Source organism: Rhinatrema bivittatum, chromosome 8, assembly GCF_901001135.1.
Source record: "Rhinatrema bivittatum chromosome 8, aRhiBiv1.1, whole genome shotgun sequence".
Taxonomy (NCBI): Eukaryota; Metazoa; Chordata; class Amphibia; order Gymnophiona; family Rhinatrematidae; genus Rhinatrema; species Rhinatrema bivittatum.
This window is the reverse complement of record NC_042622.1, coordinates 122,214,662-122,237,841: the sequence shown is the minus strand read 5'-3', so window position 1 is coordinate 122,237,841 and position 23,180 is coordinate 122,214,662. Positions and strand designations below refer to the sequence as shown.

Genomic DNA, 23,180 nt, shown 5'->3' with positions numbered 1-23,180 from the left:
CATAGACATCTAAACACCTGAATATACAGTAATCATAGCTTTCCCTATTCAAGCCAGTGCAATCTACATTCCTCAGACATACTCAGAGATTTCATATCCATATTAAGATGTCCACACATCTATTTATACAATCAAAAAAACTCCATTCTTCAAACTAGGTCATCCCCAATCTGACTATACAGTAAAAAAATGTCTGTTATTCAGGCTAAGGCATTCATATATCAGACTACACCGTACAGAAATTAAGCAATATTATCCAGATTTACTTTTCTAAACCTGTGAGGTGGCAACTTCATCATGTGCTGGTTTTCCTAACAAGTAACAGAGCGTGCTTTCCATTTGGTCAATGCGCAAGAAAAGCCCTTGTGTCCTGAAGACTTGATAGGTTCAGAGATATAAGTATTTTTCCAACAAGTTGGTCACAAAACCAAATTACAAAAGTTTTCAGTTCCAATTAAAAACAAAAAAAAAAAATTATCACTGCCTGCCATGACCTCCGAGCTGGAATAGTGTTATCAAAGCACTAAGCAGAGATGCTCCAAACTCATTTCATCAGGACCTTCTCCAGAACTAGTCCTGGTTGGTTTGTTTCTCAGTTTTGACTCCCCTTTTATCCTCCCATTGTCACTCATCCCTTCCTCAGATTGCATGCCCAGCATCGCTGTGGACCCTCTCCAGCCTGAGGGCTGAAGGGGCACCTCCTCTGATGTACTCAGTGGCCAGCAGGGGCAGCTTTAGTCAGGCAGCCACCTTCCCTCCATCACTAGGCCTCAGCCCACTATCTCAGTGACATGCCCAGAATTAATCAGCTACCAGGATCAAGGAACCTGAACCCAGATCCCCTGTACTTGAGGGGCATGGGCCTGATGGATTGATTTTGTTTATCATAACAATCCCTCAAAATTACTAGCTTAAAACTGACATATTTATGGCTAATTGTACAAATGTAGCAGTGTAACATAGATGCAGGTCATACAAAAACCTGTTTGGAAAACACTGAAAAGGCTGTACATGACTGACAAATGTCTTTATTCATTCGAAATTCTGTTACTGTGTACATTGTTCATCTGTACTTTCTGATTTTGAAGGATGATGGGGTTTATAGTCAGAGAGATGGGTGAGATGGACAGTGCATGCAGGGCTGAGAAGCAAATGTTCAAATAATTCACTGATTCACCTTTCTGTCTGGATACAGTCTAGTGTCCCCTGAGGCTATATGTTATCAACCTCTGTTTCCACAGATAAATAGTCTATGTTTCAAAGGATAGGCCAGCAAATTCTGGAGTCAACAAAGTTAAAATGTATCACGTGAGAATGTTTTCAAGACACTTGTCTCCAAAGGCCTCAAATGACAGACATAATATTTCAGGTGGAATACACTGGGATCTCAGACACTTGACAGAGCAAGTGTTGAGAAATCTCATATTTCCCATTTAGGAGCCTCAACCACTGTACCTAATAGTGCCACAATGCATTAGTTCACCTGGCATTCCAATGTCACACATGCACACACATGTATATCATCCCACATTTAAACTCCCTAATCAAACCCTAGTATCTCATGCACTGTTTCACTTTCTGTCTCGTAATGTATCCGCACATCCTTTCTTGTATAATAACATACTGTACCAACTTTTTACCAAATCTAGTTTGACACACATGGCATCTGAATGTGCCACAGCATACCTGCCTGACCTCTATTTTGTTTGTCCTCATATTCCTCCCCCCATGCACAGTCCCATAATGTACCAATGCATTCCTCATTCCATGACTTGCATACATCCTTCCCCTTGCTATTTTATAAATATACTGTTCCATTCTTATGCCACAATTACTATTTCTGAAGGCAATGAATTAAGAGTAATACAAACTCTTTTGCCTCTTATCCATTTTCCGCTACAATCCGACTTTTCAATATCATAGATTTTTATACATTTTTTAAAGATTTAATTCACTCAAGGCAAATTACAAACTCAGGTACAGTTGGTAGGTCCCTACCTAAAAGAGCTTGCAAGCTAAGGGCCTCATTTAGACGGTAACTTTAATACTGGCGTATAGGCGCACATGTGCACGCCTTTGCCGGCACGCGCACATGGACGCGTCCATTTTAAAACATACTCACATATATATGCATGCACATTATAAAATTGGCAGGACACTCATCCATGTGCGCACCACTTTATATGGATGCATGTAAATGGCATGTCTTCCGCGTAAGTGGGGGGAATTTGTAAGATACGCACGCTGACACCAATACCCATTTCCCCATTCCATTCCCAGTTTGACCAGGAAAGGATAGGACTTGCTTACCCCCCCCCCCCCCAGCTAACTAGCCTTTTTTTTTTTTAACCCTACCTGCTCCGACCCTTAAAACCCTGCTGAGTAGCCTTTTTTTAAGTTTTTTCTACTTACACCTCCTCCATAGCAGAAGTAAAGTTGCGTAGTAGGGGACCCTGGCGTGCACTTGTGTGCATAAAGACTTATACCCAGAATTCATGGTGCAGGTCAGGCCCGCTCAGACCATGCCCATGCCCTACCCCTTTTGGAGAAAATTATTTTTGTGCGCGTACCAGAAGATATGGGTGTACGTGTACAGGTTTTATAATCCGCGCGGCGCATGCTGCACCAAGTCCCACACGTATCTCCCGGCTTTGGCACATGTAGGGATTTTAAAATCAACCAGTTACTATGTGTTTTTCATATAGACACAAAGTGGGAGAAAAGGCTTAGTAAATTGGTCCCTAAATTATAACCGAGGCATTGGGAGTGCAAAGCAATTTGCCCCAAATTAGAAGGAGCGTCAGTGGGAGCAGCCGGATTTGAAAGCTGGTTTCCCTCAGTCCGAGCTCCCTGCTCTACCCACTAGACTACTCCTCCACCCCTCCTTTTTCAGAGTCCAGGTCCACAATCCTTGGATCATGAGGACCAGACCCTGCAAGCTATCATCCTAGATGTCCATGTCACTTCTGAAACCATAGTTTAGACATGGAACCCCACCTTCTAATCCATCAGACTATTGCTAATAATCAAAGAAACATTCACATCAAAGACACAATACCCTTACTCATCAGTCTATCAGGCTAACATCAGTATCTGTCCATTGCCTACTCTAGAGGGATTCCAAGCCTATTTACAAAGAATTTAAGCAAGTCTTCGATAACTATTATAGATATGTACCGAGAGACAAAACCATGATTAATATCCTACCAACCAAATATTTTTCTAGTTGCAGACATCATCACTCTCAGTCAGGTATACTAAGAAACTCTTCTCCCTGATGCAGTATTTAGAGCACATTGGCACTTCACTCTTACAGATGAAGAAGGCACTATAATAAACTGTCCCAGCCATTGATATATTCCTAATGAACATCTGTAATTCAAAATACCTAGTATAAAGCATTAATGGGTATACGGTAGATTAAAAAACAAGAAGTTCACGCAGAACTAATAGAGTTTGCTTTCTGGGATGTGCATGCCCATGCTTATATGTGGATCAATATTCTCCCTCCCTTCTGTCAGGATCCCCTTAAAGTCCTTGACAAGAGCTGAAAAGTTGGTGTGGATAGGACACTAAACACAGAAGGGTCCATTTTCAGCCACTGTGCAGCTTGGCTAGTTAGCGGCTGAATTTACCTGGCTATTTTAAAGATAGCCGGATAACCTTATCCAACTGTCTTTAGGACAGGTCTGGAGGCCAACTAGTTAGCCAGATAAATTATCCAGCTAATGCTGCTCCTCCACAGAATGCTCCCCACATTTCCAACTAGAACACTCCCTAGTTATCAGACTAGAATTTAGCCAGATAAATGACTAAATATGCAGGTTTGGCCATTTAGATGGATAACTTTTAAGTTAGCCATATATAAAATACTAGGTATTTTTGCTCTAAAATTACACACATATGTTTCAGAATGTGGGTATATTTTCATTGCAATGAAAGCACTTACTTTTCCTACCTTTTTTATAAACATACACATGAATATTTTAGGTGCATAAAAAATGAACTGGATAAGTAAAACCAGGTATTTTACAATGTACACATGTATAAATACATTTTTGCTTGCATATTTGAAATCACTAGTTCACTAATACCTCTGTCAATTCACCTAATCCATCTCTACTTCACTTAACCCCTCCAGACCTCACACCCAAAAATTGCAGATGACAGGTAAGGCTAGTTAATTAGCAGATGTAAAATTGCACAAATAAGTTAGATAATTTATATGTAATTAGCTCTTAGAAAACAGCAACTTCTGCATCTACTTTGACTCCATCCTAAAACATTCCCTAGACCACCCCTTTTTTGCGCCAGTAAATGTGAGCATGAAACCAGAAAATACTCGCATACTTTTGATGTTTATAAAATAGCATATATGCATGTAAGTAGCCTGTGCATATATGCTAATTTTTTATGCATAACCCCTTTGAAAATGTACCCATGATACTGATGGGGGAGGGGGACAGCAGGGAATCCACACAAACATTAGTTTTCATGCTTTTGGAAAGTAGGCTATAATTTGGCATTGGAGATGTAATATCTAACAGGCAAACACAGATGTATGTTATAAAAACACTGTGTTCAGCCAAATAAAGTGACTCAGCCTTCATTTCCCCATTTCTAACATGTGCACAAGTTTAATGGACACATAGGCCTGTGACCAGTAGAAAGGTCAACTATAGTTTTCCATTGAGGAGTCTGTTTTGGACAGTCTGTTGCCTTGATTTCCCCAGCCTTCTTGCTTTTATTCAGGAAGGCACACTTGTCATCCATTTCAACATGCAGTTGCACCCAAATAACTCTGACAGAATTTGGGTGTGCAGATTTTCTCTTTTTGTACTGCTCCTTCCACTTTTCATTGCAAGGCCAAAACTCAGTTTGGTTTATCTCATCAGTCTTTTTTAAGTGAAATTATATTTATTGCTTCTCATATTTGCTATTATTGCGCTATTGTTTTGTATAATGCTGGTAGTATATGCATTGTGCTGAACAATGTGTACTCTACAAAGCTTTTGAATTCTGAGGTAAATAAATGATTAACACAAGTCATATATATCCACTGGCTTCACTCACACACAGCTGCACATCTCAACTTTGCATTCAGAGGGTCACTCTATCCCACTGTTCACAGCCACAATATGCCACCTGCTATGCTGCCCTTCACAGCTGCGCCTCACATCTCCAGTCCCAAACCTTTACTTACCTTTAACAGGTGCGATGCACCTTGTCTTATCAGGACAGCTTACCATTCACCAGATGTATGCTGTTCTTACTGTTCCCAGCCTCACTCTCCCTTAACTCACCATTCCCAATGTAACCCCCGCCCCCTACCACCACCACCACTACCTCCCATGTCCTCCTAAATTTAAAGCAGGGTACTGAATATGGTTCTCTCAAGAAGGGAGTAGCTTCACTCCACAATCGCCATATTCCAGTCTTTATTGGAAAAAAAATCAAAACCTTCTTCAATAGATGTAATTTAACAAATAGTGCAGTTCCTTGATGAAAATTTTGTAGTCTCCATTCACTCATCCAACACTCAGGATCTCCTTACTCCAGTGTGGCAAGTTCTCTTTCTATGCTAAGGAACTCCTACTCTTTCTAGGCTACCCCTACCAGCTGGAAATCCTGTTGAGCTGCACTTTGCAGGACAGATGCCTCTCCCTTCTTTAAGTACTTTGATGATATAGTTTCCTGTTCTCCCCAGATGTGAAGGACTCTGCTGGCACCTTGATACATATCCGTGTCTCTATGAAGATTGCACAACAATAAAAGCCAAGGCAAACACCTCTAAAAAGAGAGCCTCATTCTTTTGGGAATGCAAAGTGTTAGATATGCTCATTTTATAATCATAGGTCTCAGTTCTTTTTCAATTTTTTTAACTAAAATATGTGTCCTTGTGCAATGTGCATTGCATCGTGATACAACAAATATGAAGGATTTTAGCACTTATCATAAAGGATTGTAACACTTATCTGTGAAGATGTGGGTCCCAGATTCCTTCTGGATAACTGAACTCTCCTGCTCCACAGACAGAATTCTTCCCTTCCCTGAACTTTACTACAGCAAGAACTTTTTCCAATTCTTGGGAAACTCTGCTTCCTATTTTCCTCAACCTCAGGACTATAAGAAATACTGTGAGTATGGAAAGCGTCTGCTTTGCTTTTTACTCTCTTACTCCTTGGAAGGGGGTTTACAGACCTATGAGTCTGCAACTGCTCCCACTTCCACTCAGAGAGAGAAAATGAACTGTAGGGGGTCTAATTAATTTACCCTCACAGGCACAATCCAATCCATTATGACACTCTTAGAAAAGATCACTCTTACAAATGGAATATATCATGTACCCTTCATTCCAAAAACATATCCTTGTAAATGAAACACATTCAGTAGTAGGACAAATAAGGGGTCTCTATATCAATTATACTCAGCCTTACCCTCATATCCACATAGACTGCCTTACTTCTCCATTCCCAGCTTCATCCAGCTTCATTCTGCCTTATCTCCCTGGCCCCAGCCTCTGTGTGTCTTCTCTACAAGTTATCTCTGTTAGAATTGCATCATGCTCACCACAGCTAACAAATTGGGTTGATACCTGTGTTACATTCATTCTGTTCACACCTTCCTGGATGAATCTCTTTCTTCACACCTGTTCTTACAGTGCTGACTCTTTAACTGTTCTCTGGGGTTTCTGTGGCACCTTCCTCGAGAAGCACCTACTCTACCATTGGTATCCAACAACAGTGGTTATTTGCAGATATCAGTGCCCAGAGGTACCTGAATAGCATCTAAGAATGGCACCTGTCTTTACATACAACACCCAGAACTGACAAATATTTTCACATCTGGTATCCAGAGTTGGACACTACTTAAAGCATCTTTAATTGGCCCCTTGCCTCCATTAGTATAATTGTAGCTAGTATATACCAATATCAGCAGAACTGCAGTTGGTGATTACACCTGTAAACACCACTCAGAGGTGGCAACTGACCACATAAAAATAAACATCAGCCAGATCTAGTAGAGAGAACCTGCTCCTATATTCCATGGTTTATCTGGTTCTGGAAACCACATCCAAACAGCACCCACTGTCTGCATGTATAACCACTTCCTATTGTGACACCTGAGCCCTGCCCATATAAGCAGTATGCAAAGATAGTACTTAATATGTCACTATGGACCGCAGTCAAGACTTCCTGCATGAGCTGCAACCAGTGCTCATACCTGTCTCTGTAACAAAGACATTAGGTGCACACTTTTCAAAACCATTTACCTGAGTACCTAAGATGTTACCTGCATAGATTCCCCTGGGAGAAAATTGTTCCCACCCCTTCACACTTTTTTGAGGGGTGTAGTGAAAGGGCCCTGTCAGTTTTCTCCTGCATTTTTGGGCTTTCAGCTCAGTGGGACCAAGATCTAGGACAATGAGCCTTTTCTTTATAGCTACCTCAGGATTTTCCTCCCCTATTTAATTTATATCCCTTCCCAACTTACTCAGCCCAGTAGTTGCAGCGATAGTCCTCGACTGTGGGGAAGACATTTATTTCCTAGGGCTCTGTCCAGAACCCTGCGATACTGAACTCCACATCTGGCCACTAGGTGTCACCATTGCACAATGATTGGGACACCCTTCTCCCCAAAGGGTTGCCAAAGCTGCCTCTGCAGCAGCATCATGACATGCACTGCCTACCTGGGAAGTGAAAAACCCGATCCTGCAACTGAATCCAGGTCCTGCCGCATGGCGCCGCTAAGGTGCCAGGCCAGTCTGTACTTTTAGACAGGATAAAGAGGGTTGGTCCTAGGGGTGTGTTGAGGTCAGAGGAGTAAACCGCACATACATATTTGAATTTTCACATGTATGCACATGGGTTTCCCCTTTTCTGCGTCTGTAGAAAGAACAGCTGCGAATTACATGAACCTAGGCGGAATACTGCAAATGCTCCCCCCACCCACCCCAAAATTGGATTAGTGCCCATTGCTAATCCCTGCCCTACAGGTCACTGAAAGGTGGCGTCTTTGGGTAGAAGTCTCCTGCTGTTCCACTCATTGCTTTAGAACAATGCACTGCAAGGTAATCAGTCTGTGAAATCTGCCGACGCCAGACCCAGCAGGTTAGCAAGCTGCTGCGTTACCTTGGTGCGAACCCTGCCAGCAGAGCAGACTCAGCAGCTCCCAGCCGGCAGGCACTGACTTGACAGCAGAAACTGCACTTCATGCGGGTTCTTAACAAGCAGATCCTGCCTGTGCCAAGCTGAACACATTTTGGGGCGAGGGGGGTACGGTGTCTGAAATCCTTTGTTGCCGAAGCTAGATCAGCTCCCGTACGGAGAGACCCTCCTGCGTTGGCTGGTAGAAAAGAGTCAGAGCGCCCCCTTCTGGCAGTCACTACACTCTCCGGTCAAAGGAAAAAAAAATCTGTACTGCGACAGGGCGAGCTCCAAACTGGGGATACTGGGACACACCACAGTTTATATGACTACACCCTCAGCACTGAAAAGAGCTGAACCTTCCCAGTTAGTAGAAAATCCACAGGCACCGTTCTGTCACGAAATCAAGTCTTCAGCCATTACATGTTCTCTTTAGAATTTATTTTTGCAGTCATTTCTCGATAAAGATTTTCAGCGGCGACGTTCAATCAATAAAGATATTGATGTTCATGCTCGACATATATGATCCTAACTCATGCCACTTCAGCTGCAGGAAGGCGGTGACACACCTATTAATGTGCTCATATATTGCAGACGCACCTGATTTCACTAAATTATTTTAGCATCAGTTTATTTTGTTTTCTGAAATTAAATGGACCTTGCATATCAAAAGGCATAAAATGAAAACGCACTTAATGACTTTTGAAAGAAAATCTCATAAAAAACCAAAAAACTTTATGGCGTGGAGGCAATGGTTGCACTGTATGCTTCGCTGCTTCCTTTCTTATTTTCCCCTCCAAAAACAGGCACTTCAGTGACTCTTTTGGCCAAAGAAGGTGGATGCAGCCACCTCCAGAGCTGCCTCCACCTGCTGTTCTTTGTCACCTCAGCTGTCCTCACTCTGGGAGGTTGTGAGCGCCACTTCAGCAGCACTTCCAGCTCTGGCCAGTTGGAGAAGCGGGATCGTCAGCCCGCAATAGACCCTAACTTGAAACCAATAGGCCATTAAACTGGCACTAATGTTTTTCCTTCAGTTCTTAGGAAGGACCTGCAAAAAATTATATGATTTTGTCACCGCTGGGCAATGCGGTCCTGCCAGGAGGAATAAGGCAGCACATTTAGTGAAATGAATCACTTAATTTGCATTTACAAAATATGTTTATGTTATCTGGTATTCGAACAAATGCAGTACTCTAGCTAGTTTATTTGTAACGATAATTTAATTATGTTTTCTGTGTTTATATTTTGTGCCAAATCTTTGTTACTTGCTATTGCTGATATTAAATTCTACCATCCATTACTTGCACACAGGACAATATTATCTCATACTTGTGCAGGATACAATGGCAATCAAACTAAGCATTTGTTGTAATTAGATTTGGCGTTCTGCACTAAATAGGGCTGTTGTTAAAGCGAGTGACTTGGTTTCTTTCAATCTCCATAATTACTACTGTGGTCCCTTGTCCTCTTGTACACTTGTATTTGAACAGTGTCAGGGCATTTAATAGGAGATCAAATCTCCTTCTCTGGACGCAGGAGCTATATACACTGTTTAGCCCATGTGTCACTGTATCCCTGTAATGAGATGTCTTGGCAGGACAGTCAGCAGCGTGTCCTCATTACACTTGTGTCCTAAGGAGTATACACTACAGTCCGCTAAGCAGGCCCTGAGAAGGGTAGAGTTGGGGCAAATATTATCTCACCACAAAATTTGTACCATGAAATTCCAATTTAAAACCAAGCTGCAAAAAAAAAAAAAAAAAAAAAAAAAGCAAGTAAATTTTGTTGAGCTAATAGCGTGCTCTGCCTCCAGACAACTATCATCGCACAAAGCTTAATAGGTAGTCTAGGATCTTGCAAGATCATATATGCAAAATTCCATCAGTTTTTGCTCTCTCTCTCTCAAGTTTTACCTCCCCAAATCTGTCACTGAGGAATTTCGACATCCCAGCTCCCAGCATAAGAATCTCATCCTACCCTGGACCCGCAGCACCGATTCCTGCACACAGTTACAAGCTGGTGACATAGAATTGTTACTGGGCATGCCAAGTTTAGCACAGAGCCCGTGGGCTCAACCATTGTAGCTCCTTGCTTTGGAGGTGCAGTTACACTTTTATGAGACTGCCTGTATATTTAGTAACTCCCGGGGACATGCGAAGAACAGCAGTAAAAAAAAAAAAAAGCTGTGCAGAAATTGCTGCTGAGCAGTAAAATACTTTTGAAGCAAGGTTAAAAAATCAATTATTGGAAGAAAATAGAAAGCGGAGCATTATCCTGCAGAAAATTGTCTGCTTACCTATACAGCGCAGACAGGGCCAGACAAACAAAATATAGAAAAAAGAAGAGGGAGGGGAGGAAAAGAAATGGAAAGAAGGAGGCGGGAGGAAGCAGAGGTTGGAGATACGAGTGACAGAGATTACAGGAGAAACTAGGATGGGTGAATCGAGAGCTAAAGCTATCATAAAGGTTTAGGTATAATAAGTGAAAGTGCTCGTGAAATTCAATCTGTTTAGCCAAAGCTGTATCTGTATGTGAATGTATATGTGACAATGTGTGCTCTGTATGTCAGTATGTGACAAGACAAATGCAGACATATCCATTAGCCAGAGTATATTTTAGTATTTATAGCTAGGTCTGTCTAGATACAGTATGTTACTTTATACACAAATAGCATGCTCATATACTCATACATGTATCATGACATGTAAACAAGCACTGTGTATGTGCTAGTAGGTGCGGACAGCATACAGATCAGTGCAGTGCACTGTGAGTCAGTGTGTACTGGTGCAGGTGATCTATGTGCATAGCTTTGTGTTTCTTCTTTTAAAAGGTTTGGCATTAAATGTGAGAGAAAACCGAAAAATGAGTTGACTCTCCATAAATATTTTTTTCCTCAGTTGAGATTTTGACTTTGACCTCTGAAATGCCAATACAATAAAACTGTTTATTTTTATTTTTAATTTAAAACGAAAACAATTGGCTAGAACAAATATACATACCTATGTTGATGTTTAAAGATTTTTAAATCAGCAGGAACTTTACAACGCTTGCCTATCAGGTACACTGCAGTGTCTTATACTTCAAGTAGTAGTTGCATTAAGTGGTTGTGTGTTTGTGTATGCTATAGTTGGTGTACCTGTCCTACACAACTGAAATACCCCACATCCTTCTGTTGCACACAGGAGTGCTGTGCCCTTCCAAGAGTCTCTGCCCAGAAGCAGGATCAGGTCTGTGACACTGGATGACACACACAGGTCACAGCTCAATCTACAAAGAACATATACTGTATCTTTGAACTTGTTTTTCTTCTGACAATTGTAGCAGAAGTCTACATTTTAAAACTTCTCACATTTTATCTGTAACTCACTCTCCCTCCCCCCCCCCCCCCCCTGCTCCCCCATCTGTATCTGGACTATTCTTCAGTTTTTGCCATTATGAATACAAATCCCAGTAGCGAAAAACAGCAAAGCCTGTATATTATCCACCCTTGACCCCCTGAGCAGCCTGCTGAAGAGACAAACTGCCGGTGTCCCAAGATGGAAGTGATGATGTAATGTTTTAAATGCTTTTTTCACCTCCTGCACCTTCCAGTTCCCCATAGATAGGAAAAGGTAGCCTTGCACTCTGCATCCCCAGCACAGCACACTAGCAATACTGGAGTCCAGGGAAATCCATCAGCTAAAACTCAAGCCAAATTCTGAATCCAGGGGAAGGCGATCTAACTTGAACCCCATGAATTTCACTTTCTGCGAACTTCCATTTGGAACAGAAACAATCAGTCGATTACGGGTTTTAAAGTGGCACACTGTCATTTTTCCCAAAGGATTTGCTTGTCACTGGCTCAAATCAAACCCTAGACTAAGCAAAGATGACACTGCCTCCTTGTGGGCGGGGGGGAGGGGGCGTTGTAGTCCTATTAATACTATCATATTATTTTAAAGCAATTTAGAGTTACGATTTTGCTGTTCTCACGTCCTGGATGCATTTTCCGGTGGCTACGTGCTTCCAAAGCAAAGACTTCTAGAATCGTCCTACCAGCCACAGAACTACTGCTGAGTCCATTGCACCCATCAAATACAGGAATATCCGATCAAACCTTTGGAAAGGGAGTTCCAACCCCCCCCCCCCCCCCCCCCCCCAGTTCACTCCATACTGCCAGGAGCACAAACACATGTCTAGGCGTCAATGCATTGGACTTCTACAAGGGCACATTCAAAAATCCTGAATCTGTACCGAAAAAGCAATTCAGAGGCGCTGCACAAAGCAAAGATGGGCTAATGGAGCCCTTGCTCGTTCCTTACCTGATGTTAATGTTCCTCTCTGACAGGGATCGGAGAGCCTGGGGCTTTTATTCGGCTCGGAAGGAACTTATGAGAGAGCCTCTGTGTCCAGTTGACATAGTGGTTGCTGTGCTGGTAATGCAGGCTTGGAAATCCTGGGGATCTAGCAGTCCTTTTCATGCTCAGACGGAAAAGCCGCGTCACTGATCCAGATATCAGGCATGAAAAGGCAGCATGAAATCCTTTCTATTTCTTTGTACAAAACCACCATGTATTTTTTTTTTTTTAATTTTGCAGATCAGTTTGTAGCCATCTGGAAGGAGAAGGCAGCAGGAGCAAGGAGAGGGAGAGAGCGAAATACAAATGAACCGAGTCGAGAGGGGGAGCAGAAGGCTGAGCTTCACGTAGGGAGGGACTAAAGCAGAATGAATGAGGGGAGAGGAGAGGGAGAGAAGGTGGAGCTCGGGACGGGACTTGGAGGAGAGGGTGGGGGAAGACAGGAAAAAGGAGGAACTGAAAAGGAGCCGAATGGATGAAACCAGGCTTAGGCTCAGGAAGCCGAACTGTTCGGTTTCAAGCATGTATGTACTGCACGGTGTGTGTATGTGTGTGTAAAAATATATGCACAGGGTATAAGTACCTACCAACATTTGTTAACACAATGTTGGTGGGAATGTTTTATTGGCACAATGTTTAAAAATCTGATTAGTAGAGTGTGACTGTGAGTGATTACACAGCCTTTTAGGACTAAAATTAGCCAAAAGGGACGCTCTGACATGGAGGATCATACAGCTCTCCCTTGCTTGGACAGACTGGGATAAAAGTCTCAAGGAATAAAAGGGCAGCAATGTCGGAGAGAACTGAACTTATCCTCGTTTGTGAAGAAGATGTTACTAATTTAGGACTTGCTGATGGGCAAAGCAGATGAGGACTTCTTTTCTGCTTTCAGTGCCTACTTGAGAAATATGTTGTTGCTGTTTTATTAAATAGCTCAAACTTTGAAGAAGAAAAAAACATGCTTAGTAAACCCAAATCTAGAAGGAAGAAATGTATTTTAGTTAGAATAAGTGTAAGGTGATTGCTCAAAATGTCCACTGAAGGAGGCACAGGAGAGTGACAATAGCATGGGGTGAAAAGTTTACTGGGTATATCCAGGCTTGTCATAGTCCATGCATCCTGTACTTACTTTCTGATCACAGATAAAACGTGGCCACGGATTACAATAAGAGAGAGTGAGGGTGAGAGTGTATATGTACGGGGGGAAGGGGAGATATTTCTGGAAGCTTTCCTATCTCTCCATCTCAGACAGGCCTGGACAGTTTGTTTCCATATCAGAATTAGCAGGGGTTGTAAAGCTACAAGAGATTTGAGCGGGCTCACCCCTTGTTTTATGTAAACCGGCATGATACGAACTTCCGTGAATGCCGGTATAGAAAAACACAAATAAATAAAAATAAAATGGAAAGGTATAAAAGGGGCTTTTAATGTCTGTTGGTGAGTTTCCGTGTTGAAGCTATTTCAGCACCATGGCCAGCTCTTCCGAAGGTACAGCCTCAGTAGGGGCATGGGCCACTTAACCTGCCCAGCCGTCTGGGAGAATAGGTGAGGAGAGATAGTGGGAGGGATGAGTAGATTTCGGCAATAGGCAGGTAAAAGTCCAGCGTGACAAGAGGGAACAAAATACTGGAGGGAGTAGAAGGGGTTCCCAGAGGCATATAAATAGAACAAGAAAAGGGGAAGGTGCACCATTTTGGTGCTGAGCAAGCTAGCAAAAGCTTCTGCTGCAGAGTCAGAACACCTCGCTGAATGTAGAACAGAAATCTAAAACGCAGGAAGTTTTTTGCTTTTCATCAGAGAAAAAAGAAATGAAATTCTTGAATTAAAATGTAGGCTGAAGAACAAGAAAGAGGGGAGGTCCAGCTGGGAACCAGCTGGGAGAAAGGTATTTGAGTCACCCAGGCATTGCTCAAAAGAAACAAGGAGCGTGGGATTAACAGTGCAGTACTCCCCAAGGAGATCCAAAGGCAGTGTGTCAATCAGTTCAGAGCTGCAGGAGAGGAGATTTGGTCTACAGTACAGCAGATGCAAGGCAGCTGGATATCAGGTACAAGAAGTAATCCTACTCATTAGTAAACTAACTAATAGGACCTGGAGGAATGGGATTTTTGTATGTAGCACATGAATTTATGGAATCAGAGCAGGGCAATTATAGACTGGATAATGTGTGCTATATTACGAATTTACAATTGCAGTACACAGAAGATTCTGCACAGTGATAAAGACTGTGAAATAAAAAGAAGACGGAAAGAGTCACAGGAAAGTGCAGGACCAGAGAGAGAGGGGGGGGGGGGGGGGGGCGAGAGAGAGAGAAAGAGAGAGAGAGGGGGGGGGGGAGAGAGAGAGAGATCTAAAGGATGGCAAGGTACAGAGACAGAGACGTGGAACGGTGAAGGACCAGAGAGAGATGCAAGATGCAGTTTGCAGATCCACAGCAGCAAACAGCAAGGGAGATACAGCCCAGCGATCAAAGCTGCTCAGTGGATGTGCAGATCACTTAGCAGGAACAGAGATTGTGAGTATGGTGTGTGTACACACACACACACACATATGCTGGGGCAGAGGAGAAGACAGCAAGAATAGAGTTTACTTACTCCTACAAAGATAGTCTTCTTTTAAAAAGAGCATGCTGCAGAGCCTTGTTTACTGCAAAGTTTTATAAACCAGAGAATTAGATCTGTAACTAAATGTATGAACAAAGATATACATAAATAATAGTAAATAAGTAGTAGCAAGGACAAGTAGAGACATTGGCAAAAGAACAGGAGCAGTACATGTTAAGCATTTGCTATTAAATGACTGAGCAGTTAATCTTAGTGTTCTAGTGATAATAGCACATTTTATGAGAAGCTGTTTTAGATATACAAGGGTGCTCCTGATACTAAAAGGAATTCTGATTAACAACAAATTTACCAGTGGCATACTGCTGGAAGAATCTAAGAATAGCAAGCACCATATGGGGTAGTATTTAGAGGCAGGGGCTGCTCAAGGGAAGCTGCTGCCTGAGGCGAGGGGTGATTTGGCACTCCCCCACCCACCCAAAGCACAGCACGTCATGTCACATGTCAAATTATCAAGAGGGGCAAGGGGATAGGGGTCTCTTTGTAATCAGGCCCTTTTGGTGATTTTAAATTTTGCGGAAGGGGGAAAGCAAGGGTCTGAGTTCCCAGAGGAGTGGCATATAGAGTGTCAGTGATAATATTTCCAGGAAGTTGGCAACCCTGCCACACCCCCAGGAGCCCTAAAATCTGCCTTCCACCTTTTCCCCTGCATTTGCCCCCTGGAAAAGTGGGAGATGTGTGAATGGTGGCAATCTGTGAGTGGTTCACTCTCTCCGTGCCAGTGCAAGGGGCATTAGGCACCCTAGGTGAACTTTACAGCCTTGTGCCTGTGCCACCCTAGCACTCACCACACATGATTAAAATTTCTGTATTTATAATAACCAATTTTACATGAAAAAGATGCATTGCTGTGGTGCCAACCAGAAAATCCTGCAACAAAGCAAAACACACACATAGCATGCATATTAGGGATGTGCATCGTTTTTTGACGAATTAAAATATCGTATATTTCCTAATTCGCCATGTATCGGGGGTCCCAGAAAATGATAGGAAAACCCCACGAAATTTCGTGTGGTTTTCTTATCATTTTGGGGGGAGGGGGGAAGAAAGGATACACAGAAAACCTCCCCCCAAACCCACCCCAACCCTTCAGATCTAATTATTTACAATCCCCTACCCTCCCAACCCCCCAAAAACTTGCCTAAAGTCCCTGGTGGTCCAGTGGGGGTCCCGGAGCGATGTCCCCCTCTCGGGCCCATCAGCTGCCACAAATCAAAATGGTGCCGATGACCCTTTGCCCTTACCATGTGACAGGGGCTATCAGTGCCATTGGCCGGCCCCCTGTCACATGGTAGGAGCAATGGATGGCCAGTGCCATTTTTTAAGATGGTGCCAGCAGTCCATTGCTCCTACCGATAGCCCCTGTCACATGGTAAGGGCAAAGGGCCACCGGCACCATTTTGTTTACTGGCAGGTGATGGCCCGAAAGTGGGAGATCGCTCCCGGGACCCCCGCTGGAGCACCAGGGACTTTAGGCAAGTTTTTTTGGGGGGTCGTGAGGGTGGGGGATTGTAAATAATTAAATCTGAAGGATCAGGGTGGTGCAGGTTTTTTTGGGTCGGGAAAGAAGAAAAAAAAACTGGTCAGAACTGCAGGAAACAAAATTTCCCGCGGTTCTACGAAAACGAAACCGGAAACGATTGCCGGTATGGCACACATCTCTAGTGCATATAATATTAGGCCTATTGTAATGCATATTGGGTATGGGCTTTATCCTCAGAAAGCCCAGAGTAAACTGAATTACAATTACAATATAATAAACCTGCCATACTAAAAGAGTACTAACTGCCAGCACTCAAACAGCAAAAACCTTAACTATAAAAAGGAAACACTGCAAATATTACACCAGGCCCTAAATTGGAGAAATTACTTACCTGATAATTTTGTTTTCCTTAGTGTAGGCAGATGGACTCAGGACCAATGGGTATAGTGTATTCCTGATATCAGTTGGAGATGGATCAGATTTCAATCTGACATCAGCCCTAGTACATATACCCCTACAGGAAGTGCAGCTCTTCAGTATTCTCCTCGAAAAGCATTGTGGATATATGTATGACTGAATAATTTTAATAACTTGATTAACTTTATAACTTGGATAACTTGATTAACTTGAACTGGTTGAATTGGCTCTAGCTGGAGATGGCCAGTGCCCTCAACCGAGAAACATCGATACCCAGTAGGGTGGGTGTCCTAGATGAAGGAAAGCATGGCTTACCCATGAATCACTCACTCCCGGGGATGTCCCCCGAGAATTCCATGAGTAACGGCAGCCGTGGGTGGGATGCTGAGTCCATCTGTCTACACTAAAGAAACGAAATTATCAGGTAAGTAATTTCTCCATTTCCTAGCGAGTAGCAGATGGACTCAGGACCAATGGGATGTATAAAAGCTACTCCCGAACTGGGTGGGAGGCTGCCCGTGACCCACTTAGTACTGCCCTTGCAAATGCTGTGTCCTCCCGAGCCTGAACAACCAGGCAGTAAAACCTGGAAAAGGTGTGGATGGAGGATCATGTCGCCGCCCAGCAGATCTCAGCGGGTGACAGCATCTTGGTTTCCACCCAGGACACTGCCTGGGCTCTCGTAGAATGGGCCTTGACTTGTAAAGGTGGTGGTTTGCTTGCTTCTATGTAGGCCGCCTTGATGACTTCTTTGATCCAGTGGGCTATGGTTGCTTGCGAGGCCACTTCCCCTTGCTTCTTCCCACTGTGAAGGACGAATAGATGGTCCGTCTTTTGTACGGATTCCAACCTTTCCAGGTATTGGATTAGGAGTCTGCCGACACTGAGATGGCGTAGACTTTGAGCCTCTTCCGAATTCTGGTGATGGTAGCGAGATGGTTTGGTTGAGATGGAAATGAGACACTACTTTGGGGAGGAACAACGGAACTGTGCGTAACTGGATGGTTCCCGGGGTGAGTCTGAGGAACGGCTCCTGGCAGGACAGTGCTTGTAGCTCGGATATACGACGGACTGAACAGACTGCCAGCAGGAAGGCTGTCTTCAATGTTAATAGTCGTAGAGACAGGCCGCGGAGAGGTCTGAAGAAGGTTCCTGCTAGGAAATCTAGGACCAGGATGAGGTTCCAAAGAGGCACCAGCCACTTTAGGGGTGGTCGGATGTGCTTGACTCCTTTCAGGAAGCAGGAGACATCCGGGTGAGAGGCTATGCTGCCGCTCTCGCTCTTGGTTCCACAGCATGACAATGTGGCCTCCTGTACCTTGATGGAGTTGAGGGGCAATCCCTTCTGTAGGCCGTTCTGTAGAAATTCCAAAATCACAGGAATTTTGACTGAGCGTGGTATGATGTCGTGGTCCTTGCACCAGGCTTCAAATACTCTCCAAATCCTTATGTATGTTAGGGATGTGGAGAACTTGCAGTGCTCGGAGTAGGGTGTCAATTACAGCCTCTGAGTATCCTCTCCTCCTTAGGCGAGTCCTCTCAATGGCCAGACCATAAGAGAGAATTGAGCTGGGTCCTCATGGAGGATCGGTCCCTGTTGGAGCAGGTCTCTGTGTGGAGGTAGCGGCAGGGGGTTCCCTGCCAGCCGTCTTCGCATGTCTGCATACCACAGTCTTCTTGGCCACTAGAAGTACTGGTCCCCTGTGGTGTTCTATCTTGTTGATGATCGTGCCCAATAGGGGCCACAGCAGGAAGGCATATAACAGAGTCTCCTGTGGCCAGGTCTGTACCAGGGTATCGATTCCCTGGGCTGAAGAAACTGGGTACTTGGGCATTGGACCGGTTTGCTAGGAGGTCCATGGTTGGTGTTCCCCAATGGTTTACTATGAATTGGAATGCTGTGGTTAACAGTTTCCATTCTCCTGGATCTAGACTTTCTCTGCTGAGGTAGTCCGCCACAACATTGTCTTTCCCAGCAATGTGGACAGCCGAGATCTCTTGGAGATTCACTTCCGCCCATGCCATTAGGAGGTCTATTTCCAGAGATACCTGTTGGCTTCTGGTTCCTCCCTGACGGTTGATGTAGGCCACTGTTGTGGCATTGTCCGATATTACTCTGACCGCTTTGTCTCGGAGTCTGTGACCGAACCTTAGGCAGGCTAGTCTGACTGCCTGGGCTTCTAGGTGATTGATGTTCCATCCCGACTCTTCTTCATTCCATTGCCCTTGGGCGGTTAGCTCCTGGCAGTGTTCTCCCCCATCCTCATAGGCTGGCATCCATGGTGAGTAGGATCCATGTTGGAGAGGATAGTCTTATTCCCTGGCTCAGATGGGCTTCTTGTAGCCACTATCGTAGTTGGGCCCGAACTCTGTCTGGGAGCTGAAGCCATACGGTGTAGTTCTGGGACAGTAGTTTCCATCGTGATAGTAGTGAGCATTGTAGGGGTCTCATGTGAGCTTGTGCCCATGGAACTACTTCCATTGTGGATGCCATGAGGCCGAGAACTTGTAGGTAATCCCATGCTAGTGGGGCAAAGTTTGCTCAACAGGGTTTGTAACTGGGACATCAGTTTTGATCTCCTTGTCGGTGTCAGGATGACCTTGTCTTGTATGGTATCGCGCCAGACTCCCAAGTATTCTAGAGATTGGGAAGGCTGCAGGCAGCTCTTGTTTGTGTTGACCACCCACCCAAGGCTCTCCAGTAGAGTTTTGACTCTGTTGGTTGCCTGGTGGCTTTCCTCTTGGGATTTCGCTCTGATCAGCCAATCGTCCAGATAACGGTGCACGTGGATTCCTTCCTTCCTCAGTGTTGCTGCCACCACCACTATGATCTTGGTGAACGTCCGGGGTGCAGTGGCTAACCCGAAAGGTAGTTCCCAGAACTGGTAGGGATGGTCCAGGATCAAGAAGCGTAGAAAACGCTGATGCTCTTGATGGATTGGAATGTGTAGATAGGCTTCAGAAAGATCCAGGGAAGTAAGAAACTCTCCTGGTTGTATCACCCTTATTACCAAGTGTAGGGTTTCCATGCGGAAGCGAGGAATCTTCAGGTGACGGTTGACTGCCTTGAGGTCCTGGATAGGTCTGAACGTTCCTTCCTTCTTGGGAACAATAAAATAGATGGAATAATGGCCAGTGTTTATTTGTTGTGGAGGCACCAGTGTTATAGTCTCTAAGGCTATAAATCTGGTCAATGTAGCTTCCACTGCCATTCTCTTGGAGGGGTCGTGGCAGGGAGATTCCACAAACTTGGCCGGAGGGAGGTGGTGGAAATCCAGGTAATATCCCTCCCGAATGATGGATAGGACCGAAATTATCTCGACCCATCTTTGGTAGAATAGGGCCAGCCTGCCCCCTATGGCTTCTTCCTTTGGATGGGTCAGCAGATTTTCATTGTGGGGTGCGGCTGGGGCCTGGGCCCAAGCTGGCTCCCCTTTTATTGTGCTTGTTCCGAAAGGACAGGCTCCGGCCTGCGGGGCGGGCCACTTGATATGAGCTTCTATATGGGTTGAAGCACTGTGATCTTCTGCCCCTGGAGGTCTGGGGGAAGGATCGCTGATTTCTCTTATTCCTGTCCTCCGGTAGCCACGGCAGTGGGGACTCGCCCCATTTGTTGGCTAGTTTCTCTAGTTCGCTTCCAAATAGGAGTGTTCCCTTGATAGGCATCCTTGTGTGTCTCGTTTTGGAGGATGCGTCAGCTGACCAGTTTCGGAGGCAGATTTGTCTTCTGGCTGCCACGGCGGATGAGACTCCTCTAGCTGCTGTGAATACCAGATCCGAAGCGGCATCCGCGAGGAATGATACAGCTGGTTCCAGGGCTTCCCCAGGAATGTTGTTCCTGGTCTGTGCTAAGCAGGCACGTGTCACCATGGCACAGCAGGCCACGATCTGTAAAGACTTAGCGGAGACATCAAAGGACTGTTTGAGGATATATTCCAGATGTCTGTCTTGAGCATCCTTGAATGCTGCTCCTCCCTCCACCGGGATAGTAGTGCACTTCAAGACCACGCAGACCATGGCATCCACTTTCGGACATGCCAAGAGATCTTTGGCGGCTGGGTCCAGAGGGTACATGGCTGCCAGAGCTCATCTGAAAGCCTAAATAACTGATTCACATCTACCCGTTCTAGACCTCTCATGATTTTAAACACCTCTATCATATCCCACCTCAACCGTCTCTTCTCCAAGCTGAAAAGTCCTAACCTCTTTAGTCTTTCCTCATAGGGGAGCTGTTCCATTCCACTTATCATTTTGGTCGCCCTTCTCTGTACCTTCTCCATTGCAACTATATCTTTTTTGAGATGTGGCAGCCAGAATTGTACTCAGTATTCAAGGTGGGGTCTCACAATGGAGCAATACAGAGGCATTATGACATTTTCCATTTTATTCACCATTCCCTTCCTAATAATTCCCAACATTCTGTAAAACCATACTAATAAAAATAATAAATATTTCAAAACACTTGATGAATAAAATAACATCCAATAATTAAAATCTCATATAAAAATTAGAAAAAATTTCTCAAACACCAATAAAATATTTCAAAATAGTAGACACATCAAATAGCATGCAATAATTAAAATTAGTAAGAATTTAAAAATTCTCACTTTCCATATCTGAGATCTTTTGATTTCCAGTCATCCTGAGATTTCTGTGGATGTGTGGGGCTGGGACTGGGGCAGGGAGGAGGAAATTTCTCCTCCCTCTCTCACACACATGTTCATTCACACTCATACATGCACCCACATACACATAGATGCTCTCACCCACACACTCATCTGCTTTCACACACACACTCAAAAAGAGAGGCTGTCACACTTGTTCTTTCACACACACAGATGCTCTTTTTACTTGCTCACACACAAACACACACACATACACATGCTATTTCACACAATACAGATACTCTCACACTTGCCCTCTCATACACACAAGCTCACACACATGCACACACTCACTTGCTCTTTCACACACACACACAATACATGCTCTCTCATATATACACATTCTCATCTACACACAGATGCTCTCACACATGCACATGCTTTTGTACCAACACACACAGATGCTCTCACGCACAGATGCTCTTTCACACACACACTCATATGATCTCTCACAGATGTTCTCACACATGTAGATGCTCTCATACATACACATACTCACTTACACACATATAGAAGCCCCTCACATATTCTTGCTCACACACACATGCACGTTCTCTCACATGCACATTCTCTCTCTCTACTTCACTCACATTCTGTCAGTCAGGTTCAGTCTCCGTTTTCTGTTTTGCTTGGGGGTGGAATGGAGCTCAGCAGACAACCTAGGCCTCTTATTTTCTTTTGTTGTTCCTTGCCTTTACTATTATTCAGCTGCTGACAGGTTGGGCTCCTCTGGAGGGACACAGGGATTTTACTTTTATTTAGCCCCTAGCAGGTTGGGCTGCACTGGTAGCCATTGGGCAGGTTGGGCTCTGCCAGCGGCCCATGGATCCTTTGATAATCTTTGGCCTCTGGCAGGTTGGGCTCCACTGGCGGCCGCTAGGTCTCTTCTTTTACATCGGCCTGCAAGCAAGCCCTCTCCACCAGTGGGTTGGGTCTCTTTTCTTCTTTCCCCCTTCATATGTCTTTTTTTTTTTTTTTTTTGCAAAGTCAAGGCTCCTCTTCTGGCCCACAGGGGTTGGGAACCCTGGGGTTCCATAACTTTGTATCTTACGGCTGGGTGAGGCAGTTGCCAGAGGAGTTTTTGTTTTTTTTTTGGTGGGGGGCACTTTTTGGTGCTCCAAACCTTTACTGCCTGAGGCCACCGCTGCCTCACCCTGCCTAATGAAAGGACTGCGCCTGCCCAGGGTGACTGACCAACCCGTCTTACTCAAAAACTAATATTGTTCACTCACCAATCACTGTCACTCCCTCCCTCTCCCCTGAGACCAGTCTCTCTCTTGCTCTCAGTCACTCACTGTCATCCCCTCCCCCAGACTAGTCTCGCTCTCTCACGCTCCAGTCACTGTTACCCTCTTCCTGGAGATTAGTCTCCTCTCTCTCTCCAGTCACTGTGACACCCCCTCTCCCCAAACCAGTCATTGTCTCTCCCCATCTCCAGATCGTGTCTTTTTCTCCCTTTCTCCCTGTGGCTGCCTACCTGCAGTGCCCCTGTGGGTCTCTCATCCGGCTCA

General features: G+C 44.5%; 1 protein-coding gene across 1 annotated transcript in view; it reads right to left on the bottom strand.

Annotated features, from left to right (window-relative positions):
- The window catches only part of BRINP1 (BMP/retinoic acid inducible neural specific 1), a 251,185-nt gene extending 238,369 nt beyond the window's left edge, over window positions 1–12,816 (bottom strand). The window contains exon 1 of the mRNA XM_029613795.1: window positions 12,449–12,816. The gene's annotated coding sequence lies outside the window, so the exon portion shown is untranslated. The remainder of the gene's footprint in view (window positions 1–12,448) is intronic.
- Window positions 12,817–23,180: the final 10,364 nt, after the last annotated feature.